Source organism: Arvicanthis niloticus, chromosome 4, assembly GCF_011762505.2.
Source record: "Arvicanthis niloticus isolate mArvNil1 chromosome 4, mArvNil1.pat.X, whole genome shotgun sequence".
Lineage (NCBI taxonomy): Eukaryota > Metazoa > Chordata > Mammalia > Rodentia > Muridae > Arvicanthis > Arvicanthis niloticus.
In genome coordinates, this window is record NC_047661.1 from 34,191,072 (window position 1) to 34,210,204 (window position 19,133).

Here is a 19,133-nt window from a genome sequence, read left to right on the forward strand (position 1 = left end):
AGCCAGGCGAGTGAGCAAAAAATCTACTCTCTAGTCTAGTGATAGTATATGAGCATCCTAAGGACAAAAGAGCTTCAAGTGGAGCCATAACAGGTGCACAAAGCATGACAATAGAATTGAAGCTCACTTTCAGGCAGAAAATCAGTTAGAGATACCCTTTCATAGAATCCACGACTCTCTAGTCTATGCCCTTAAGCCATAGAGACACAGAAGCCAACATGAAACTGGGTGCTGTCACTTAGTTAATGCTGAGGTGACATGATTTCAAGTTATAGACAAAATTATAACTATTCCGAATATTTATAAATTGTTTGTATTTCCGAGAGTTGGGCCGTATGCCATAAATCTCAAGGTGCAGGGTAATTGCATCACTGTGGCAAGTTTGTTTGCAGAGTAATCCTGTATTTGAGCATCTCTGGAGGGCAAGGGTGTAATCCACCACAGCTGTGCAATTGAGGAGGCTCTGGTGCACAGGAGTGTACGGGTAATTTGCAACTAGCTGAGCTCGGGGTATTTTTCTCTCAGAATACAAGGGTAGAGTTTCTGGGTTCTGGTTGTATTCCTCCCTCAGAGTGCTACAGAGTCACCTTACAAATGCTACAGAAGCTGCATGTGCTTACAGAAGCAGGGTCTGAGCTAGACCATGCAAGTGTAGTTCACCTCAAGTGTGTAATTTCAAAGCAACTTTTAAACACACTAAGAAGAATCCACCCAAGCCCAGGTACACTGTGTATCCTTCCTGGGACTGTTGACTTAAGCAAGTTTTACAGTAAGTAAATATCCTGAAATACGTCACCCACATGTTCCCATTAACTTCCCCTATTAGATACTGAAACTAAGCAATTCGCAGTATATTCAAGAGAAGTTGATGGCTGTATATGTGTAGGTGGTTCTAGTTATCATCCAGGCTCTGCTGTAATAGCACATTCTTGGAAATTTCCACAGCCTTTGTTCTGTGAAAGATATTCTACTTCATTAACTTGAGTGTAGTTGCCCTGTCTGAACTTTTCTGCATGAATTCCTTCTGAGTATCATCAAGAGAGTTTGATTTCTGGCCTCTCTTTTGGGAAAGGTTGCATTTACAAAAGCAAATTGTAGGTCATATGTAGACATAAGCTAAGCACAAACCATTCAATAGTTATGTCCCAAATCCTTCTCTCATCTATGAGAAACTGGCTGAAGAAAAGACCATAAGATCTCAAATAACTACTAATGAGCTCCTAACTTCCTGTGCACCCCTTTCAAAGCACCATATGATCTGCATAACTTGGAACAAGGAAGATTCTGATCCAAAGAAATGGACCTGGGGCTGTGCTTGGAGTCCAGCAGATAATGCAGCTCGCTTCAGAAAGATCGTCAAAAGCGGGACTTATCTGAACAGACAGCCTTTCTGAGAACATGGTTTTTAGAGGACAGTCAAGGAGAAAAAAGAGAGAGGCGAGACAAGCCAGCCTCACATTACCTGTGATCAGTGAGCAAGGAGACAGATTTTCCAGGGTAGCATAGGAACAGGTCTCTTTGGTCCCCCAGTGTATAACTTTACTCCTTATTGTTACACAGTGTTTCTGACTTGGCATATGGCATAATTATTAGTAGCACTATCATGAGTATATTAGAATTAACTCCTACAAAACCAGTTTGTGAGATTTTTCTCATAGAGATAAACTCCGAAAGAGGGACATAATCATTTTGGCCTGACTTGAATGAGCATCTTAGTACAGAACACTGACCTCTATGGATGACAGGCCAATTGCCTCTTGAACTCTCAGTAGGTGTGATTACCCCCAAGTGAGACCTGCACAAGACTGAGACTTTGCCCACTAATGTGTCTGTCACAGAGAGGGACAGGGTCTCATACTGAGCCTCTTCCTCGAAGATATCTAGTTAATAGGCTGCTGGGAGAGGGAAACTGCTTCTGGGTATCATAGCCACTGGTAAATTTACCATGCCCCTGTCAATAACTCCACATCTCCTTGCTGTGTGAGTGACCCTAATTAGACTCACTGGTCCACCAAATCAACACCAAATCATTTCTTTGGTCTGTGGTTGTTTATTTGATGTGGGGTGAGTAAATGATTGATTAACATATTTCAGAAAACATAAAGGCTCATGAAGCACTTGGCAGACAGTGAATGTCAAAGAAGAACTTATTAATTTGTCTTTTCAAACCTGTCCCAGAGATATCTTACCTTTCCTAGCAAGAGCGATTTCTAAATCTAGTGAATTGAAAGAAGAAGCATGAAATAAATATTTAAGATAATGATCGTACATGGACACAGTGTGCGTCATTAGATAGATGAGAGTAAGTGTCATAAACAGACCTATTTGGACTTTAGAGGTTTTTAAGCACATGAAAGTCCCAAATAGCCTAGGACAATTACAGCCATTTGTGAGCAAAGTGAAACACGAGAAATCATTATGAATCTCATTCAAGAGTTTATTATGATTATTCAACAAATATCAAGTGGCTGACTGGTAAACGGAGATTTGGGGATGTACTGGAAATAAAGGCTGAATTAACAATGAAAATAAATTCTGACCAACCCAAGGAAAGTACCTTTAATATTAAATTCTGTGCAAACACAGTGGCGCCCAGATTGCCCCACCACCATCACCACCACACATTGCTTCTGTTCCAGTGGGTAGCTCCGGAAACAAGGAAGAAGTACCAAGTGTGTCATGTGATTCTCAGACTCCTTCAGATTTTCTTTCTGATTCTGTAAAGCAAAAGAACCGGTGAGACGTGAGAACTTGGTTTATACCCTTCACATCCCTAACCTCTGCAGTTCCTCACACAGAGGCAGTTTGTAATTTCTGTCCATCCCGACCAACTATACCGGGCTGGGGAAGTCAATGGGATGAGGATGAGAAGCTGAACGATGCATCTCCAGGCTCACTCAGCAACACGCTACAGTGGCTTGGGGTGTCTACATTGAAACACCCTTGATCAGAGGCTTGAAAAAATGCCGGCTCACAAACTTTCTAACATCAGCAGGAAAATTTCTCTGTGTAAGTCTTTCCTGGCCCCCAGCCGACTGTCTAGCTGCTCAAGGTCTGGTAGCCAATACTCCATCATGACAAACATACTTCCTATGCTTTCAGTCAGAACCGGAAAGATAGGGGCTGAGGATATGGCTCAATCAGCAAACCGTCTGGCATTTAACAACAAGGACTGCAGTTTAGATTCCTACCACTAACTTTTTAAATGCTGGGCATGACCAAACACATTTGTCATCCTGGTAGAGGGGTGGAGGGAGACAGGAGGCACTTTGGAGCTCACCCACTAGAGACTCTAACTGATCAGCGGGAGTCAGTAGAGTGAGAGTCCCTGTATGAGGAAAAGGTGGAGAGCAAAAGGAGACATCTGATGTTGACATCTGGCCTCAATATGTCTGTGTACAAAGGATGGAATACACACAAGCACATATGAGACACACACACATGAAAAGATTAAAACAAATAAACAAGCTTCTTCTTGATGTGACTCTACCTTGTGTCTTATTCAGACAAGATGCCTACAGCCAAAGACAGGGAGAACTGCAGAGTCCAGATGAAGCATGCCATTGATGTGTGCTTGTTCTCATCAAGGTTGGTGCTTGGCTTGTGTAAATTCCCATGTCAGACAATGAGGCAGAGCTCATGGGTTCATCATGCTTTCTATGTTAAAACATGTATCTATATAACACAGCTACTCAATGACCAAAGATAGCTGCAAACAAACTCTTATGCAGAAAATTTCCACCAAGATTTTCACATCTCACTGAAGAATCCTGTAAGTGCAGCAATCAATATGCTTGAGGTCTCTGGAGTTTTCAATAGTGCCAGGCACTGTGGGTCAGGGCTTTGGAGAAACTGCTGGCCTAGGAGTCCTAGGGCAACATTCAATGTTCATGTGGCTTCTACAAAAATCATGTAACCTCTCATTGCCTCCACTGTTTGATTGCTAAAGGGAGACCACACTAATGCATCTACCTCACAAATATCTTTTTAAAGTGACATGTTTGGAAGAGCAAAGAGAAGAAGCACATGCTCCCTAAGCCTCAGCTGTGCCTAACTTGGCATCTGAGTAGAAGGTAAGAAGAAAAAAATGGGGGAAAACACAGTGAGTAGAATCTGTGGTCTTGTTGGAAAAGGAAATATTTTCATTCAAAAAATATTTCAAAAAATGAAGGATAAGAAAATCCTTGGACACATAAAAGGAAGCCTCAATTATTTGCAAGAAGAAAGGTCTCTGTACTAGGCAGTGAAGTTAAATGTGTTTTGAATGAACATTTTAAAATCCTGTGATTGAATCAGCCAACCATTAAATTTTAAATTAGGCAAAACCCTATAGAAAAGATAGACAGCTATCTAGGCAACAAAAATAGAGATTAGAAAACTTGTTAATTTGATTTTCACATGGCCTCTTTTTATGATTAATATAAATATCTGCAAAATAGAATGGCTTATCCAAAATTTCATATTAAACTGGGCCTAGACTAGTTATTCCAAGTATGTCAAGCAAGTGGTCTCTATAAAACTGTATTACAGCTTTCATATATGAGCCCTTGTAAATAACTATTCCAAAGCAAAGAAAAGAAAACTAAGAAAAAACAAGCATGCGTCGAGATACCAATAAACATTATTGGGCTAACTGGGATGAATTTACATATCGACATCAGCATGGATAATAGAAAGAGGCCAGTTTCCTCATTGCCTTGTTGAGATTATGCAAAATATGATTGACTTTTAGAAACACTTTAAAGCATTGATAACCATCTCTCACTTCCAAGTATTAAAACTGAGACTAACAGAATAGAGCCAACTTTTTCAAAGTTAAAGTGATTTGCAATCACAGAACAATAGCTGGTTCTCTTTTGGTTCTCTTGTGACCAGAAAAACACAACATTATGTGGCAATAGAGTTGGTTTCCTAAGGCTGCCATAACAATTGACACAAACAAGATTGCTTCATATCAAGCCAAGGTATAGGCAGAGCTGTGTTCCCTCTGTGAGTCTCAGGAGAGCATGTGTCTTCTATGCTTCCAGTGCTTTCCAGCTTCCAGCAGCAGCTAGCATCCACTGATGTTCATCTGATATTTTTCAACCACATTTTCCATCCATCAATAACTCCTAATTTCCTCACTTAGAACATCCAAGGGACAATAATAGATCCTTGGCTGATTACATTTGTCACATAAGGCACTACCAGTTCCTTTACTCTGTAAAACACTAGTCATAGGTCAAGATGTGGAAGTATCTGAAAGTAGAGAGTAGAGAAGTAGTAAAAGAAACATAAGCCCACCATAGCTTTTAGCACTGGCAAGCTTATGAGTGTGTCTGAAATAGAGAAGGCACTGCCGAAAGGCTTCAGGGTAAAATCTTAAAAAAGGATTATCCTTTGCCACTTGCCCAAAAACTCATTTTTTTTTAATTAACTGAGACTTGATCACAGAACTCAGCTTACCATTTTTATCTAGGTCCCAGGGCTGTACTGAACTTTGTCAAGAGATGTCAAGTTGTAAAATGTCAAAATGTGACCTGCACCCAGGGAGCTGACCCTGGCCTCTGCCTCTCTACCCACTCCACCTATATCCAGAGGCAGCTTGACCTCCATGAGTTCTGATACAACTAGGATCACAGGCTCACAGGTTCACAGACTCACAGGAGGGACAGGCTCCAGTCAGAGACAGCAAGGCCATTTAGCACCAGAGATAACCAGACAGCAAGAGGCAAGCACAACAACATAAGCAACAGAAACCAATGCTACTTGACAACATCAGAACCCAATACTCCCACCACAACAAGCCCTGGATACCCCAACACACCTGAAAAGCAAGATTCACATCTAAAATCCCATCTCATGAAGATGATAAAGGACTTTTAAAAGGACATAAATAACTCTCTTAAAGAAATACAGGAGAACACAGGTAAACAGGTAGAAGCCCTTAAAGAGGAAACACATAAATTTCTTGAAGAAATACAGAAAAACACAATCAAACAGGTGAAGGAATTGAACAAGATTGTCCAGGATCTAAAAGTGGAAATAGAAACATTAAAGAAAACACAAAGGGAGACAAGCCTGGAGATGAAAAACCTAAGAAAGAGAACAGGAATCACAGATGCAAGCATCACCAAGAGAATACAAGAGATAGAAGAGAGAATCTCAGGCATATAAGATACAAAAAGCAAAAAGCTCCTAACTCAAAACATTCAAGAAATCCAGGACACAATGAAAAGACCAAACTTAAGATTGATAGGTATAGAAGAGAGCAAAGATTCCCAACTCAAAGGGCTTGTAAACTTCTTCAAAAAATTATAGAAAAAGACTTCCCTAACCTAGAGAAAGAGATACTCATAAACATACAAAATGTTGAGATTAATATTTTAAATGGCATGGCCCAATCTGGCTTGTTCTTAAGGGGCTGCCATGTTCCCCACTAGACAAGGCCTGAGGCCAAGAGCAGCAGTGGTAGAAGCACCAGCCCTCGTCCCTGGTAGAAATGAGACTCTAACGATTAATTATTATCCAAAGGCTTTATATATTTAAAAATGCTCAATTAACAATTTGCCCACACAATTAGAGTTGTTTCCCAATATCTAACCTTAAGATATAAATCGTTACCCTGGACCATCCTAGACCCGTGGTTCTCCATGGCTCCTACACCTCGCCCCCTTTTTTCCTAGCTCTTCATCTTCCTTCTCTTCTTCCTCTCCTTACTCCTCCCACATTAGGTCCTCCCAAATTACCAAGTTTATTGTAAATGGGGGGGGGAAGGGGGGAGAGATATATCCTGCTACACAAGGAGCCCACAGAGCACCAAACAGATTGGAAATTCCTCCCATCACATAATAATCAAAGCAAACACTAAATACACAAAACAAAGGATGAATTTTAAAAGCAATAAGAGAAAAAGGTCAAGTAACAAATAAAGGTAGACCTATCAAAATTACATCAGACTTCTCAACAGAGATTCTAAAAGCCAGAAGATCTTGGGCTGATGTCATACAGACTCTAAGAGAACACAAATGCCAGTCCAGACTACTAAACCCAGCAAAACTCTCAATTACCATAAATGGAGAAACCAAGATATTCCATGGCAAAACCAAATTTAAACAATATCTTTCCACTAATCCAGACCTACAAAGAATAATAGACAGAAAACTCCAACACAAGGAGGGAAACTACACCCAAGAAAAAGCAAGAAATTAATCTTCTCACAACAAACCCAAAAGAAAAAAAGATCACACAAACATAATTCCACCTCTAACAACAAAAATGACAGAAAGCAACAATCATTGGTCCTTAATATCTCTCATAATCAATGGACTCAATTCCCCAATAAAAAGATATAGGTTAACAGACTGGATATGTACATAGAACCCAGCATGTTGCAGCATACACAAAACATACCTCACTGACAAAGACAGACATTACCTCAAAAAAAGGCTGAAAAAACATTTCCAAGCAAATTGTCCCAAGAAACAAGCTGAAGTAGCCATTCTAATATTCAATAAAACAGACTTTCAGCCCAAACTTATCAAAAAAGACATGGAAGGTCTTTCTAGGGAAAAGTGGTCTTTGTTGGAACAGGGAGGATTAGTTAGGATTTATTGCACAGCCATAACCTATGGGTAGAAATCTGTATAATTATTATCAAGATGAAGTTATAATTTCCTAAATGATACAAAATTTACTTTAATTTCAAATTTAGGGTTTTCATTGGTACGAGCTTCTTATTGATATAAAAGTGAGATGAATATTGATACTCTCATGGGCATTGTGCCTGTATAACACATTTAGGAATACAAGGCTTAGACCCAGTCCTTCTTTAACTTTTTTAACTGATTTGAGATGGTTAGCCTGTGAGTTAAGGGACTATAGCAAATTCATGGCTCTGGGTTTATTGTTAGGATGTTTTCTATATTTTATTTAGAAATAGCTCAGAGGAGTTAACAGACAACAGTCCAGGTTACCTTACATGGATAGTTGGTTTTCAAAACGTCAGAAGTCCACAGAATTGATGTTATAAACATTTCTATATTAATGTTCATTTTGATTAGAGTCCTGTCTGCTCCTGACAGCTTCCTGTCTTGGATTCTAAGAAGAAATTGAGCATCTTTGGGGTTACTCCAGTTGTGGGGAGACAACCACTAGGCAAGAATTGCCTCTTTCCATCTACAGACAAATTACTGTCCAGAAAAGGACACACTTGCAGAATAGTCAACTGATTATATCTGCCTAGACAGAGTAATCAACCCTTAATAATTCTGCATCACTAAGGTCTGTCAGAAGATCCTGGGCCAGAAGGCTGAAGATTTGATGCTCCAACGTTCTGTAGTATAGGGACTGTCCAGGTGTTCAGCGGTCTCTATAAATTGGCTAAGTTTTAGAAGCTATGCTTTGTGCTTCCCATAATTTCAGTTAACTCAGTCATTCTGGATTTCTGACAGGGTTGAAAACTTATAGTCTCACAGCCAATCCTGGCTATTTACTTTGAGAGAAAAAATCTGAGTGGATGGTTTTCAGCTGACATTCATTCTAAAGCCAAGAAACAAAGCCAGGTTCAGAACTAAGTGTTTTAGTTAGGAGAGATGACAGAGGTTCTGGTTAGTCAACAAAACGATGGACTGGGTATTAGGACATCTTGTACCTCACTAGTACAAATAGGCATAATTATGCTCTAATTGTATTTTGAGAGAAAAGTTTTATTTTAACAGGAAGGGTGATATGTAGGAGGAGCTAAGGTGGGAGGAGTACTAAGAGGAAGAGAAGGAACAAGGAGAGGAGAAGAAGAAGGAGAGGAGAAGCTAGGTGATGAGAAAGAGAAAGAGAGAGAAAGGGGGGTACATGGAGGTAGATGTTCACGTGTCTCCACCAGTCAAAGATAGTTGATATATCTAGGTTGGGTATTGGGTTACACTTCTGATTGAGCATTACCAAACTTATAAAGCCTTTGATTAACATTTTAAAAAATTGTATAAAAGCAAAAAGAAAAGGGGGCATGGGATAGGGGTTTTCTATGGAGGGGAAATGGGGAAAGTGGATGGAATCTGAAATGTAAATAAAATATCCAATAAAAAATGGGCACTGTAATAAAGTAATGAGAGATTTAAAAAAAAAAAAAAAGACGTGGAAGGACACCACAAACTCATCAAAGGAAAAATCCACCAAGATGAACTCTCAATTCTGAACATCTATGCCCCAAATACAAGGGGTGGGGTGGGTGAGTGGATGAATGAGCACCCTCATAGAGGCAAAGGGGAAGAAAGAGAGGTGGGATGGGATTGGGGATTGGTGAAGGGAGATATCATTTGAAATTTAAAAAAATATAAAATAAAATAATTAATTTTTAAAAAAGATTTCAAAATTATTTGGTAGACTATCTTATTAGGGGGGAGGTCAGGGTATAGGGTGTGGAACATGTCAAGTTCCAGAAAATGAGTCAAGACCTGATCAAACGCAAATTTTACAGAAAACAGGAATTAACTTATTTTGACTCTGCCACAAGATGGTTTTTAATCTTAAAATGGAGGTAGTCTGGTCCATCACAACCTAGAAATACTTTTCCACCAAAAAATATGTTCAGCTAATAAAACTGTTTTCTTTCATGACAAAAATAATTCAGAATGTACACATCCAATAATCTTTGCTTATTCTTAAAACTCCGCTAATAAGACAGCTAAGGACCAAAACAAACCACACATTATGGAAGAAGGTGCAGGAGAAAGAAATACATGAATTAAATTCTGACAAAGGGCAAGCTGATGGACTTAACACAACGAAAAACCACAACCCAGAGCTTATGAAACGAGAAGCTGAAGCCAAGACGACGAAGACAGATAGGGCTGGAAAGATGGCTCAATTGATAGGAGTGTTTGCTGCTCTTACAGAAGACAGGGGTTCAGTTCCCAACATGCTCATCAGGAAGCTCACAGTTGCTTATGACTCAAGCTCCAGAGAATCAAATGCCTTTGGCCTCTCTCTTCTCTCTCTCTCTCTCTCTCTCTCTCTCTCTCTCTCTCTCTCTCTCTCTCTCTCTCTCATACGAACACACACACAAAGTAGTTATTTAAAATCTGTACATTCATTCATACTAAAACATTTAAGAAAATCTAGGAAATAGAGGTATCATTATTTTCAAAGACCCAAGTGAGCCATCAAAATTTAATAATATTTTTCTTTTTGTAATATCATTTTTTAATATATCCACTTTCCATCCCACTGACTGCTCCCTCCCAGTCACCTCCCTCCCAGTCAACCTTCCCACAACCCTTCACCCACCCCCTTTCTAATACCTCCAAATGCAAAATTTCCAACAAGTAAAATTGTTTTAGAGATTTTTTGGGGGTGACAAAATTTTACTTTCTCCAAATTTGTTTGTTATCAAAATATGATCTAAAGTATATAAGGCTAATTTTAATCGTTATTAGTCCTCTTTTAGTAAGACTCTTCATGTTCCAGAGCAGAAAAAAATCAATGTATTTAATTATGGAAAGTACTACAAGTCTCATTAGGTGATATATCAATTACATACTTTATTACTTTTTAAAATCTAAAAATTAAGTCCAATTCTCAAATATATCTAGCCCTCAGAGTTTATAAAAGACATCCTGGATCTATGTTATGAGCCTTTTCTAACATTAGTATCTCCCTTTGTCATTCTCCACCTCAACAAGAAGGGGCCTGCTCTCTGAAAAAGTGAGTTCTAGTCTCTGTGAGGTCTCACACCAAGGCACACACATGGCACCCATCCTGAAGTCTGAGATAGAAGGAATAGACCCTAGTTCCCCGATAGGCCCACAGATAGGTGCAATGGGCATGCACTTGAATTAGTGAGCTTTGTACTTTTGTGATAAAGTGTCCAAGATAATCACGATCAGAAAGGGAAAGATTTTATTGTTGCCTTTGCTTTTATGTTTTTGCTTGATTTTATTCTGAGAGAGGAAAGGCACATGTTACTATAGGTGAGTGCCTGCAGATGTGTGTTTTGAAGTAGTTACATTCATGTAAAAATCAGAGTTCTATGCACAGCGTCCCCTGCAACCATTCCTATTGTTAGCTTGTTTGTTGTTGGTATTGTTGAAAGTCTCTCACTAAACCTATTGATTCAGCTAGGATGGCTGGCCAGTTAACATCAGGAACTCTCTCTCTTGCCTATCTCTCCACTCCCGCTCCCCAGCACTTGGCTATAGATGTGCCTAGGTCCTCATTCTTGTATGGCAGGCCTGTCAAATTCTAAGCCATCTCCCCAGCACCTAACCCTTGGTTTTCAGACTTGCTCTGGGTTTGTGTTTATTGAGACAGAATCTTATGCTGACTCCTGTCTACATTTCCCAAGGGAAGAACTACAGATATTGTAGCGGGATATTTTCCACGCTACATTTGCAATAAAGCTCTGTGATTGGGCAGTATGAAAGGCAGGCAGAGTGAGGAGTTGAGAGGAGAAAAGGAGAGGAAAGGGAGGAGAGAGGTGGACGATGACAGAGGAAGATGGATGGATCGAACACAGTCCTGGGTAGCAGTTTTTATCAAAAGGTTAGATATTCGGTAACAATTCTAATTGTGTGGGCATCTTGTTAATTGAGCATTTCCAAATATATAAATCCATTGGATAATCTTTAAGCATTAGGAGTCTTCATTCTACCGAGTACCGCGAGGATGTTGGGTATTGTCAGGGGCTCAACCGAGCTTATGGAGACAGCATGGTGGATTGGAAAAGCCAGCTACCACGCTGGCATCTTGTGGGTCTAGTTGTGGCACCTGTGGCCTCTTGCAGCTTCTAGCTGTGGCCCGCTTGGCTTTTGTCCGCTTCTAGTGCAGAACATGGTGGAAGCTAAGCAGAGCCATCCAACTGGTTAGATAGCCGGCCGACACCGGGCATTTTTAAATGTCTCCCATTACAAGGTATGTACCATTTCTTCTGGGTAATGTCAAAATCCCATTCTGTGGTCTCTTGTGACTGTTGCCCTGAGTCTGTAGTATCACAGCGCAGCATGCCAGAAAGACAGGATGAACAGATAGGAAGCAAGAGACAGAAGACAGGGTCCTCGACTTTTAATATGCCCTTCAAAGGCATGTTCTCAGTCAACAGCCTGATTTCCTGAAGGCCTCAACTCTCAAATGTTCGATCACTTTCTGGTGGCGCTATAGAGTGGGGACCAAGGTCAGGGACCAAGAATGGTGACCAAGGTTGGGGATCAAGAATGGAGCTTTGAGGACATTCAAGATTTGAACCTATAGCAGCATTTCTATTCGAATGTCAAAGACATGGGGGTTTTCCTCTGAGCTGTTCAAAAACCAAAGATTTCTACATTTGATACTTTTGGAGATTCCGAGGAAGACTGTAGACAGTCCATCTGTTTACTTTCCAGAGTACCTCCCCCGAGTGTACAGAAGTTTAAATTGGACTGAAAGAATGTCAAAAAATATTAGACATCTGAGGACACAAAAATATAAAGAAAACCAGTGCGAAAATGGACTCTGGGTAAGAGCATGCCTAGAGCTTTAATTAATAGCCACAGAAAAAAATAAAAGTTTATATCCATGATTTATCTGTGATCTTACCTTTAATTAGAAATAATATTACCTTTAAAAATCTTCAGAAAATAATATAATCAGATTAAGGGTATGAAATGTTTGTATTGAATAAAAATATAAGAAATTAAAATTGGCAAAACAACTGCCAGAAAATAAAGCAAAAAGAAAAACCCCCAAATACATAAAAAATGATAAAGAACTTGCTACATCACACATTAAGACTAACACAGAATTATTAAAATCCTATAATCTCCCAGATAGAACAAATGTGCTAACCACAAACACTTCAAACAGCCGCATCACTGAGAGCAAAAAGATACTTAACTACTCTTCAAAATTCTAATCAAAAATAAGCCCCAACCTCACTTGCATATTATATATTAATTTAAGCAATAGTATATAGATATTAATCTTTTAAAATATGTTCTAGATGGCATAGTAGGTTATTGAAAGAACATCATATTTCAAGAAAGTCAGATAAGTAATAAAGAAAAAATGAAATAAGAAATAGAGTCAATTCAAACAAAAAGAAGTTGGCATTTCAAAGATAATATGACGTATATGTAACAGTGAGTTCTTCTGAGTAGGCTCAGGCAGCACCTGTTCTGAGTTGGAGGAGGACAAAGTGCCTAACCACAAGAGCAAGTAAACAGAGGAGGCAGTTGTCATAGCCAGCACCAAGCAAGGAGTACAAGAAGGCGAATGTGGTGGTTCTAGTGACCTAGGTGACTTAGCCATGCATCACACTTACACTTCATAAATACCAGTATCAAATCAAAGCGGTTAACATGGCTGCATTACAGCTGAGGGAAGAGTGATGGGAGAGACTGGGGAGGGTGATATGGAGGCAGGAGAATATTCATTATCCAGATTAAGGTCAAAAGGCAAAGGCTAAAGTTCAAAATGAGCTATTTATGCTTGATACTTAGAGGTAAGGTGGGAGAAGCAGGAAGAAGCAGTGGAAAGCTGTGGGCTCTGACTCAGAGATGCTGGCGCTCTTGATCTACAGCAGACTCTAGGACCATTTGTTAGGACTCACTGGCTTTTTAGAATATCTTACTATGATTCAAATAAAATCTGATTTTACTAGTGATGTGTTGATTATTAGCAAATAAATAATTCATAATTTTTATTTGTGAGTGTTTACTATTTTCCTTACTTTCTATTTTCCATCACAACATATTTTTACATTATTTTAAAGTGGTGGTTTTTCTTTTAAAAAAAGAGCAAATCAATCATTAGAGGATAGCTCAGATCTGGGCTTGACTTTAAGGGCAGTGAGTAGTTAAACTCCCTCAATGGGCATTTGCATTCTTCCCAGCTTTTTCCCCTACTCCTTTTCTTTTACTTTGTAGGTAATTACGGAACAGTTGCTGCACAATCTACTGGAAGCATGGTTTATTCTGCTACTTTGTTGTTCAAATATTGGTCATTCACAGGTCTTTTATTGGGGTCTTGTGTCCCCTTGACATCCTTTTTATCGGTTTTTTGACCTTTCTGGGCTTTTATTTTCCTTTTTGGTTAGTTTTGTTTGAGCACTTCTTCAGTCTCTGCCACTACATTATGGCTCATACTCTCGAAGTCTGCACATTAAGTATGGGCGGGGTGTTAGCTCAGAGGCTAAAGGGCATCATCAGGACTCTCCACAATCCACACCGTGTTTACAGCGCTTTGTTCCCATCTCACGTGGGCTGCACAGCAGCTTCCAACCTACAGAATAAGCTTAGGCTTCCCAAGCAAGAAGCTGGGCTGACGTAAAAGTGACTTTTTCTACCAAGCTTCTATTTTATAGGATGATTAACGTTGCCCTGGCTAAGGCTGGATCACATGGCAAGTCCTGACCCAATGATACCCAAAGAACTCTATGGACTAGTTTTGACAGATCATATCTTCCAGGACTGCATACAGTGGTTATCTACACACACACACACACACACACACACACACACACACCCCACTTGTAAAAATAATGGACAAACTGGTGTGCAAAGCAGATGAAATGTCAAGTGGATGTGTATTATTGCCAATAGCATGGCTATGTCAAAGATGACAATGCATGAGACTCAAGGGAATTACAAGGCTTTCCCTGGGCCAGGCCCAGGGAAATGGCAAGAGCTTCCCCCCTGAATACAGATGTTAATGGACAGTTGACCATTACTTGAAAACAGTATATGCAGAAAGTACCAACCAAAGTTCCTCACCCAGGATGAATGCTTTTCTGAGTCTGCCCTGCTCCAGAGATACCTGTCAGGATTATCTAAACTGCTGCCTCCTTTGCAGAACATAGTAAGTGAGCTGAGTGTCTGGACTAATGTTGGTGCATCTCTATCCAAGTCCACTGGATCCCAGCTTTACATCACTTGTGTCTGTCTGTCTTCACTCCCAGTCTGGTTTATAGCCCCAGCCAGTTGGCATGCATACTGGAATTTATTTTTTTTCTTTTGTTTTATTTTGCATTTTTAGTTTTTCAGGGCCATTCTTCTTCTGTGGCCTACAGTAAAGTTCTTAATGAATTTGTTTATAAGAGAAAGGAAAGCAGCTCTCTCTGTGGGCCTAAATGTTGCATATAACTAGAAGGTAATCCTTCTCATTTTGCTTGGCTTTTAATGTAAAATTAGTTTGGAAGGCAAGACCTTGAGTGCATTGATTTGCCATGACATTTGAGAATGAATTTCTTAGTTTGTGACATGTGAGCAGCTGAAAACACACAAGCACACAACGCATTGAAACACAAAAGGTATGTTTTAAGCTCAAAGCTTTAAGAGGGAAGTGATGTATTTCAAGGGTTTGCTGTATGTGTTCAAATAAGGAGTCTCAAAATCCACCAGGTGAATTTTCCGATTCTGCTTTGTTCTCAGTGTGTCAATGTAGGCCAAACTGGACTGAAGTCCTAAGTTACTCAGTGAAACAACAATCCCAGGTATTGTTTTCAAGAAGTTCTGTAGACTAATGGAAGCCCCTCGCCAGACAGGTTAGGTAGTTCATCTCTCAAAATCTGGGTGGACATGATCTGAGTGGCAGGAAAAATTTAAGAGCAAAGCTGAGTTTCAGGCAACAAGAGGAAATTCTCCCTGTAGATAGCTTCCACTTACATGAATATGCTCAATCTGGCTGCTGAGTCTCTCTCATGTCACTCCCCATGGACTCGTTCAACCAGGTCTCACAATGTCAAGCCTTTGTGATTTTTCTTCTTCTATCTCTTCTTCTTTCCTACTCATTCTCCCTTTTCATCCCCTCTCATTGATCCACTCACCTAACCACCTATCTACTTTAATACTTTTCATCCATGTAACATCTGCCTGTCTAGCGTCTATCATATATTTATCTATTGTCCCTCTATTTGTCATCTATCTATCAAACATGCAGCACCTCACTGATCTTGTTTCTCTGGTTGAACTGTGATTGATCTACTAAAAAATAAATTACTTCAGACAGAACCATCTTCTGCTTTCATACGAGTCTTTCTTCACTTTAGTATTTCTTTTCAATTTTTGTTATTTCTTGCTTTTACTCATTTGCCTTGTGTGGGAGGTGAGGTTGGCATGGTGTGTGTGTGTGTGTGTGTGTGTGTGTGTGTGTGTGTGTGTGCGCGCGCGCGCGCAGATCAGAGGAAGAAGTCAGTTCTCTCCTTCCACTATGTGAGCTCTGGGGACCAACTTTAGATCCTCAGCCTTGATGACAAGCACTTTTACCTATTGACCCATCATGCTGACAATACACTAATATTTATAGAATTCTTTTTCTCTTATACTATACAACATGGTATATAAAAATTACACTATACAATATAGATAAAGTATAATTGGTTTTGTGCTTCAATATCCACACATCACAAGACACCAATTCTCTAGAAGAAAACTTCTTACAAGTCTGCCTAATACAGTAGAAAAAAAATGAGGAATGGTTGTTCATAGGGAAAAACTAGGACAGAGTTCAAAGGTCGAAATCCACAATCACAAGATGAAAATAATTCATGCTGACATTTTGACAAAATAAATACATCTCCAGCATCCACTGGTCCAGGGTGTTTTGAGTCCTGCATGAGGTTGTTGACACAGTGGAAGAAGTAAACAGGAGTCCAAGGCTGACAAAATCCAGCTCTTGTCTTTCAACAGGGGCCAAATAACAGTGCTTGTGTTTGTTTGAAAACTGAAGTTTAAACGTCTTAGATGTGATAAGATTCCAGATCATTTTCTGAGGCATTTCTTCACTTTTTATTGCTCATTTGAAAGAGAATATAATGAACCTCAGAAATTATCCTTTCCTATGAACTCATCTCCTGCAGTATTTTTAGATAAAAATCATCAAAGTATCACAGTTTTGTTTGGGGGGGGAGGGGCGGTGAGATATCTGGAACTGAAAACAAATTTTGTATAAAATTGCTCCCTATCTCTCTTCTCTGTTTTTTTTTTTTTTTAACTTTCATTTGCTGATTGAGGTTTGTTAACTTCATTATTCTCCATTTCTATTACTAGGATATAAGTTGTAGGAGGGCCAAGACTTTATGTTTGAACTTCAGTGTATTTTAGCCCAGTAGTTAGCACAATGTCTGGCACATGGTAGATGTTATTGAGCAGAACATCCATTGTTTCTGAGTCTATAGTACAGGCATGATAATAGTATACAACTTTCTAGCATATAATTATAGGGGGAAAGACTTTTTATGATATTCTCAAAATTCCTCGTCAACATGGACTCCATCTTTCCACGTGGGCATCAATATCTGCTTCCAAATACATTGTATGCAATGTAAAGAAAGATAGGCAGAAACAAAACATTAATCAGTTTCGTTTTCTTCAGACTTTGCTATGCTGTTCTCAATGTAATGAGTTCCTGATCGGGGTATTGTCCTGGGTTGTGAGCAACTGAAGGACTATCTATTCCAAACAAGCCCCACGCCAAATAGGAACTGAACCTTTTGCTGGTTACCATGTAGTCCCAGCAGACAGCTGCTCAGCAAATGGGATGATTATTGCCTTCCATGATGCTGGATGCAGTGAGATATTAAAAGACAGATATGGCATTTTCAAGTGATTAGTAATAATACCAACAAATATTTCAGATATGTAGCCCAAGCATTCTTTATTGGAGTTGGCAGCCTGCCCTCTTCTGTGATTAGAAGAATTGGAGAGAAATAGATATGCTTTCTGTAATCAAACGCTGAACGGAACTTTCACATAAACTCATCGGAGTACTCACCTTGGCCCCTGAGACCAAAGAACAGAAATTTGCCAGACCACATTCTTTAATACTCTGCCATGGGAAATGAATGATCCAAAGTTAAATAAAATATGATCATGTATCAAATCCACAGAGACACCTACTGGGATCTCAGCGCTGGCTCCATCCGAGCAACCGGCTCATCTGATACGGTTGTGGATGCTGCCCTGTTCTCTGTAGTGATCATGCATCATTCATACCTGAATAATAAGAAAGAATAAAAGGGCTTTTGTTTCTTTGAAATTGTATTTTAGATCTTAGAGGTGATAGAAATTTTACAACTGCCCACAGAGCCTTATTATCAACTAAAGAGAATGGAAGAAATGACAAAAAGCAGAGAGGGGTTTAAAGCGTGAAAATAGGTAAATGCAGGCGATGCAAGAAATATACAGTCAAAAGGCCAGTAAACAAACCCCTTCGAAACCCAGTTAACTTACAGCATTTATAAGCAACTTCTCTTAGCCCTTCTGATATGTTTCTACAAATGCCAGGATATCATTGTTTTCAGAGACGGCCGAAGTACTGGCAGGGGCAAAACACAAAGCACATTTTTTTACTAATAATATTTTACTTTAAAACACCATTGATCTTAAGCTACCTTCCCAATTGCAAACTGGAGTCTTTTCATGTAATTTATAGAAGAAAACTATGAAGTTTATCTTTGAGATGAAATGAAATAATACCCGCACTTCCTACTTTGGGGAAATTTTATGTTAAATCACCTCGACAGGAAAAGATGACAAAACATTGAGAAATATTTAGAGATTTCATTTCTCTTCCTGATAACGACAAGGTTGATTTTGTGCTCCCAGAGGGGAAATGAAAGCTGATTTACCATCGGCTGCCTCGTTGCCTTTGGCCACATTTCACAGTCTTTAAACAGCCACAGCTCAATGGTGCTGCCTATCCTTCTGGTGGGGTTGATCAACTGCAAAACGCCTGATGAGTCACGCGCCGCTTCCACATCTAAGCTACCTGTTTCTTTATCGTGATAAAGCAGGATGTGCAGCAAGAGGCAAACTGTCATAATTTTATTGGCGAGAGAAGTTTGATTTACACCGCCTCTTTTCTCTGTGCAGGAGCTAAAAGCATCAGTGAAAAGGGCAGCCTACAATGAGTTCTCTTCCGTTCCTCACGCTATGCTCTTCGACACTGCCTTTCCCAACCAGAAGAATGGCTCCCTGCTTGCTGTGACCCCATGTGAGGAATGCTTAGGGCAGATTTTTAAGGAAGTCCAAGAGAACATAAGAAAAATAGCCCTGCTTGGCCTTGCTCAAATAACCCACAAATTTCTAATCTGATCATGACTTCCAAGCAGACCCACAGTGAGCTTAGGGGAAGCCTTATCAAATATCCCACAGGTGGAGCAATATGCCCAGGTAGAATTACTGTTT

General features: G+C 39.6%; 1 long non-coding RNA gene across 1 annotated transcript; it reads right to left on the minus strand.

Annotated features, from left to right (window-relative positions):
- Window positions 1-2,564: 2,564 nt before the first annotated feature.
- On the minus strand, window positions 2,565-18,698 carry LOC143441872 (uncharacterized). The gene is made up of 4 exons (XR_013109614.1): window positions 18,575-18,698; window positions 18,177-18,261; window positions 17,844-17,939; window positions 2,565-2,717 (listed from the first exon to the last, which is right to left on the minus strand). It is a non-coding gene; the product is annotated as an uncharacterized LOC143441872 (long non-coding RNA).
- Between the last annotated feature and the right edge of the window lie 435 nt (window positions 18,699-19,133).